At 40.1% G+C, this 6,372-nt stretch overlaps 1 non-coding gene across 1 annotated transcript; it reads right to left on the bottom strand.

Moving 5' to 3' along the window:
- Positions 1 to 4,824: 4,824 nt before the first annotated feature.
- Positions 4,825 to 4,896, bottom strand: Trnaq-uug. The gene has a single exon. It is a non-coding gene; the product is annotated as a tRNA-Gln (tRNA).
- Positions 4,897 to 6,372: the final 1,476 nt, after the last annotated feature.

Genomic DNA, 6,372 nt, shown 5'->3' with positions numbered 1-6,372 from the left:
TAAATAGTTTGGACAAGAAGAGAATAGAAGCTTTCGAAATGTGGTGCTACAGAAGAATGCTGGAGATTAGATGGGTAGATCACATAACTAATGGGGAGGTATTGAATAGAATTGGGGGGAAGAGGAGTCTGTGGCACAACTTGACAAGAAGAAGGGACCGGTTGGTAGGACATTTTCTGAGGCATCAGAGGATCACAAATTTAGCATTGGAGGGCAGTGTGGAGGGTAAAAATTGTAAAGGGAGACCAAGAGATGAATACACTAAGCAGATTCAGAAGGATGTAGGTTGCAGTAAGTACTGGGAGATAAAGAAGCTTGCACAGGATAGAGTGGCATGGAGAGCTGTATCAAACCAGTCTCAAGACTGAAGACGATAACAACAACATGTCTCTCACTGTTCGCTTACCAGATGAGAGAGAGGGTCGAGCAACTCTTATTTTTCTTCTCCGGCTCGCAGCATTCATCGACATTATTAATTTTTCTTGCACAACTCCAGTGTTGAATTATCCTTTGCCTTCCTTCACGGAGTGGAAATAGTATATGGCGTTGGTAGTGATGGTGCGGGTATGTAAAATAACTATGACAGCAGCTACGATCTGCAGCGCACGTTCTTACTCTTCTAACCAATATCCAAAGCAGAAACATCTCGATGTCTGAATACATTTTACATTTAGTGTAAGTGAATATAGAGCAGAGATAGGAAAGTAAGTAAGTAATTACATAAGGCTACTTCAATGACAGCTGACCCATCTTACATGTACGATGACAGAATTAAAAGCTATTATCCCTAACGAACATATATAAAAATTACACTAAAATCTGACTAATGTACTGTCAATATTAGTCATATCTGCTCAAGTAACCCATAAAACACAGCTACTAATTTCCTAACTGCCTTGAAATATTTTATGGTTCTTCAAATGGCGAACCATGGCTGTTGTATCTAAGCTTTCAAAAGTAATACACTGGGAGCAGCCAACAAATTACTCTTTCTTTTCTGGGACATATGTGACATTCTCAGGCCCGCAATATCCTTTTCGTTGTCATCAAAATGCACTAAAGGTACTACGATTCTATACGGTTCACTTCGTTTCACGGGCAACGACTGGCACAGCCCAAATTAAATAACCAAAGTTTCAAAAAATGTTCAAATGTGTGTGAATTCCTAAGGGACCAAACTGCTGAGGTCATCGATCCTTAGACTTACACACTAATTAATCTAACTTATGCTAAGAACAAGACACAAACAAAATACAGTACACACACACACACCCACACACCCACACAGATGCCCTAGGGAGAACTAGAACGTCAGGTCGCGCAATCCGTGACAAGGCGCCTCAAACTTCCCTGGTGTGTTTTTTGGTGTTGCAGACTTACCAGATTACGTGCATGCTACTCGCTGTAATTTGAAGGCCTTTCCTCCTTTAGTGACCCAGACTATTAGCCAGTTTCGAAAAACCATCAGCCTGTTTTCCTCAGGCTCCTGGAATGCAGTGGAATCGTGACGTCAGAAGCGTGCTTACTTGCTTACTACCTACAGCTGGGTACTCAACCATTTTTACCTGTCGCCCACATTTCTATCTCTGTTAATATTAAAATTTTCTTACCGCCCACCGGTTCCACAGTAATGGTGGTTTAGAATGTACAGAAGTAACTTCATAAAATTTATAAAGCAGTTGCAGCAAGAAAAAGCACACAATAACTATCACTTACCAGACGCTTTACATCAAAATTTTACGAAAACCTAATGAAAATGTTTTTGAAACCCCTACCGCCTACCGCTCAACATGAAAGTTCTAACGTGCGTCAGTGGGCGACGGGGACTAGGTTGACAAACACTGGCTTACAGGCTCTGAGTCCTATGTGACTTCAAGAAGTCCTAGTGTATCTCGAGACACGCCGACTCACTGACTATCCGTACCATATACCACTTATTTCAATCGAGCTCATTCTAAACACTATTTCTCTACTGTAAAATTCTGGTACGTTAACTATTCTCTGACAAGCGCAGTTCTCTTCGTCGCAAAGAGCTACTTTTCTCTGTTTGTGAATGGGGCACAAGAATCAAAAGGGCGAACATCTCCTTATAGGCTTTGTGAGACAAATTTAGTGTTGCGTTGTACTGAATCAATTCCTTCTTCGTGCTTTGTAAAGTTTCTATACAAAACGTGGATAGCCAAGCGGTCATAGGCGCCTTGTCACGGTCCGCGCGGCTCCCCCCGTCGGAGTCCTCCCTCGGGCATGGGTGTGTGTGTTGTCAAAAATGGTTCAAAGGGCTCTGAGCACTATGGGACTAAACTTCTGAGGTCATCAGTCCCCTAGAACTTAGAACTTTTAAACCTAACAAACCTAAGGAAGTCACACACATCCATGCCCGAGGCAGGATTTGGACCTGCGACCGTAGCGGTCGCGCGGTTGCAGACTGTAGCGCCTAGAACCGCTCGGCCACTCCGGCCGGCTGTGTGTGTTGTCCTTAGCGTAAGTTAGCTTAAGGTAGATTAAGTAGTGTGTAAGCTTAGTGACCGATGACCTCAGCAGTTTGGTCCCACAAATTTCCAATTTTTTTTTCAAGAAAGCTTTTCCGATTAACAAAATTATACATAAATGTCTCTTTAGCAAAAAATTCTACTATCGTGAAAAACCTTTGTATCTGATATGCAGAAAAATACCGTCGAAGATTTTTGTTTGCAACAAATAAAATTTTAATACCTGTATAAAATTGCGTTGCATTTCAGTAATGGTTACGGGAGTTTGAATCTCTCTTGAAAACAAATTATTTCAATGAGCTTAACCGATCCTGAGTCAGATCAAATAATTCAAAGCGTAGCTGTACATTGCTACGTAGACAGCGCCATCTGTAAGCATTTTCGAAGGTACTCCATCGATTAGTAACAGTGTCTATTTATTTGCATGTTCGGCAAGCCGTTCGCTTGCGTATCGGCATTATTGTTACGACGAGTAAATACCGGAGAAGCACAACTCGCGATCCCTCTGCTGCTCCATCACACCAAGTCCCATGTTGTAAGTTTAACGTCTTTCTGTCTATGACATAACAGCTCCAACACGAATGCATCAATTGCAATTCATTTTGTATTTATTTAAAGGTTAGTTTAATCAGAATTGTCGCTACATATGTTTGACGAAAGTTTGTTCACTCGTTTACAGGTAATCTGCTACATAAAGTAAAGAGTTTGCCGGCAGTAACTCGCTGCCTAGTCAATATGTGATACATAATTGGATTTCATAATAAAGTATAGATGTCAAAAATGTCTACAAAAAATTTGCGAGTTCACTCACAATCTTCATGGTCCCCTCACAATCACCTTTTTGTCTTTCGCATTTGCTTCGTCAGTCGCAATCAAAAGACAAAAATGCCCCATCTGTAGGCATGACGCCTGACGCAGCGAATCCAAAAGCCAAAAATGGTAATTATGGATGAACGTCAAGCATAAGCATATGACTTCGTGGACTTTTGAGTAGATCTTTTTGGCGTCTACAATTTAGTACTTTTCAATTTGACGTAGCTCTTATCGCCTGCGCAACGTATTGCAAAAGTATGCATTGCCAACAAACTTTTTGCTCCCTTGATTCACTACTATCGACTACTATCACCTCTGCCTACTGATTTAATTTTTTAAAAGTAGACTTTGTTCTTCCCAAGAGTTCATGCTATCTCCATACCAAATTTCATCAAATTCCATTCAGTGGTTCTGGCGTGAAAAGGTGACAGACAGAGAGAGCTGCTTTCACATTTATCATATTGGTATTTGGTACCCTATGGATTAGTCAGTGTGTCTTTCGAGAAGAAGTGAAGTGCTATATCAATACTGAAATACCTTGGTTCCAGATAAAAACACCAAAAACAAAACAAGGAACTGTTTACCAACAAGAAGACTTTGACGAAATGGCGAAGTGCGTAGAACAGCGAAAGTACTGACTGTAACAAGCCTGATGATGGCGGAAAATCGAAACGTGTAGCTTTAAATAAAGCTGTTTACAGTAACTGGATGCAGTACTTTTCTTTTACTATTTAGGAGAAGAATCCATAAAAATAAATATTTACCGAATATATCTGAATATGTGAGCCTGAACGCAGCCCTAATAATTTACAAATTTTTCACAAAGTAAAAAATTTAACTTTACTTTCATAGCGAGTAAAACCGACACATTAGCTCATTTGTCTGTTACACAATCACGAAACGATAAACGACGTCATATTTTGTCGTACTTTTATCGTAAATTATGACAAAAAAGAAACACGAAGCAAATAAATGAAGGCATAACACAAAAATTCACACTTACGTTCTGTTAAATCCAGGCTATTTGCATATTTTAATTCTCACAATTACATGCTGCCCGTAAGTAAAAATTCTGATTATGCCGAGATTCCCTCTCCTCTCCTCTCCTCTCTCTTTTTTCCGGACTTTCTAACCACTTTCTCTATATGGAAATATGATTTAGAAAATCCATTTTGTACTTCGAATGAGGCGCAGTCTTACTTTGTGCTGAAATACGGTAGGGTCTATACCACTGGAATTCGACTATGTTAGTTTTACCTAAATAGGCTCGTAAACAACTCATATCAGTTAAGTGCAGTCCTTATTTCATGTCCCGGGTATCTTTTCTTTGTTTGTGGGCAAGGAAGAATTCTTTTCTAAATCATTTTTCCGTATAGGGAAAGTTCTTAACCTTCCGCAAGCGAATTTCGTACGGTTAGTAAACAGTATTGATTTTCCTGTAACTAACTAGCGAAATGATCTTTTCGAGTTATACACTATACACAGCAAGGCTCCGATGGCGAATGCACTCGAAAAAAATATTAGGTCCCACCGAGATTTGAACTCGGATCGCTGGATTCAAAGTCCAGAGTGCTAACCATTACACCATGGGACCTCGCGCAGCAGCTCGCCACGAAGAAGCCATACAGCCATGAGTAACAGAGGTCAGGAGATGTGCGATGCTAGACACCAGCCGCAAGAGCCAATTTAAGTTTGAAATAGTTTCCTCAGAACTATTCAGGCTTATACGAGAATCATATTCGCATCTGCGAATGTGGCTAAACTTCGGCTGTGCTATGCGTTGGTGAAAAATGAAAATCTACGTCAGGCAAATGTAAATACGAATCTCCTATTTCAGAGAGCTGTTGATATATGTTTGCTTGTCTGAACAACATTGACAAGTACATTACAACACCACAAACACTATAATTTAATATTATAGGCGTAATTCAGGTAAATTTTTCCATTAAATCCAATGCCGATAACTTAATCTCTCTGCACTGTCGGCCTTACTCAGTTCTCAATAGCCGACAACGACGAAGTAATAAGTGCTATAGACAGGAAATCTTAAATTGATTCCCAAACTGATTCTATAATTCTAGCTTTCCAGAAGTCTGTTGACACCATCCCTCACAAATGGCTTCTAATGAAATTGCCAGCATATAGAGCATTGTCTCCGTTGTGCGGCTGGATCTGAATTTCCTGTCAGAAAGGTCACAGTTCGTAATAATTGACGGGAAGTCCTCGAGTAAAACAGACGTATTAAAGTCATCAGAAGATCAAAACCAATTGCCAAATGACTTAGACAAAATATCTGTATGGTGCAAAAAGTGACTATTGACTCTAAAAAAACAGTGTGAGGTCTTCGAATTGAGTAATAAAAGGAATCTGTTAAATTTCGGGTGAACGATAAATCACACAACTGTAAAGGCTATGAATTCAACTCAATACTTAGGGATTACATCACGAACACATATCCTGTAAACTGACTGTTTCCACATCATTTCGATAAAAATCGTTCAAAACGATCTATACAACGTGCAACTAACGAGAACAACTTACATTGAAACGATCACATATAAACTGCGTTTGGGATGGCGATCCAAAGACTATGTTTTGTTGGCAGAACACGTAGAAGACGCAACAGATCGACTTAAGAGAGCGACTACACTGAGATCCGTATCAAGGTGGTAATACTGCGTCCTTGCCAGAATTTCCCACAGCTGCGCCCCCTTCCCTCATCCAAACCTTCCACAACTATCTTCCCGCAATTTTTTCTACGCAGATTTAGCACGTTTTATGACTCCTAAAACTGCGTTTACAAGATGCTGCATTATATGGAACTGTCGTAAATATAATTTAAACTACTTCGATGTGAAGTTTGAACTTGCTCTTTAACTCAAGAGCCCCCCCCCCCCCCCCTTCGCCCACACCATCCTCATCATATAAAATTTATTTTGGGAAACAGTTTTTTGATGCAAGTTGTTAAACAAAATGGTTCAAATGGCTCTGAGCACTATGGGACTCAACATCTCAGGTCATTAGTCCCCTAGAACTTAGAACTACTTAAACCTAACTAACCTAAGGACAT

This window comes from Schistocerca americana, chromosome X, assembly GCF_021461395.2.
Source record: "Schistocerca americana isolate TAMUIC-IGC-003095 chromosome X, iqSchAmer2.1, whole genome shotgun sequence".
In the NCBI taxonomy this organism is placed as follows: Eukaryota; Metazoa; Arthropoda; class Insecta; order Orthoptera; family Acrididae; genus Schistocerca; species Schistocerca americana.
Note: the sequence above shows the minus strand (reverse complement) of the source record. Positions and strands in the feature narration are given on the sequence as shown.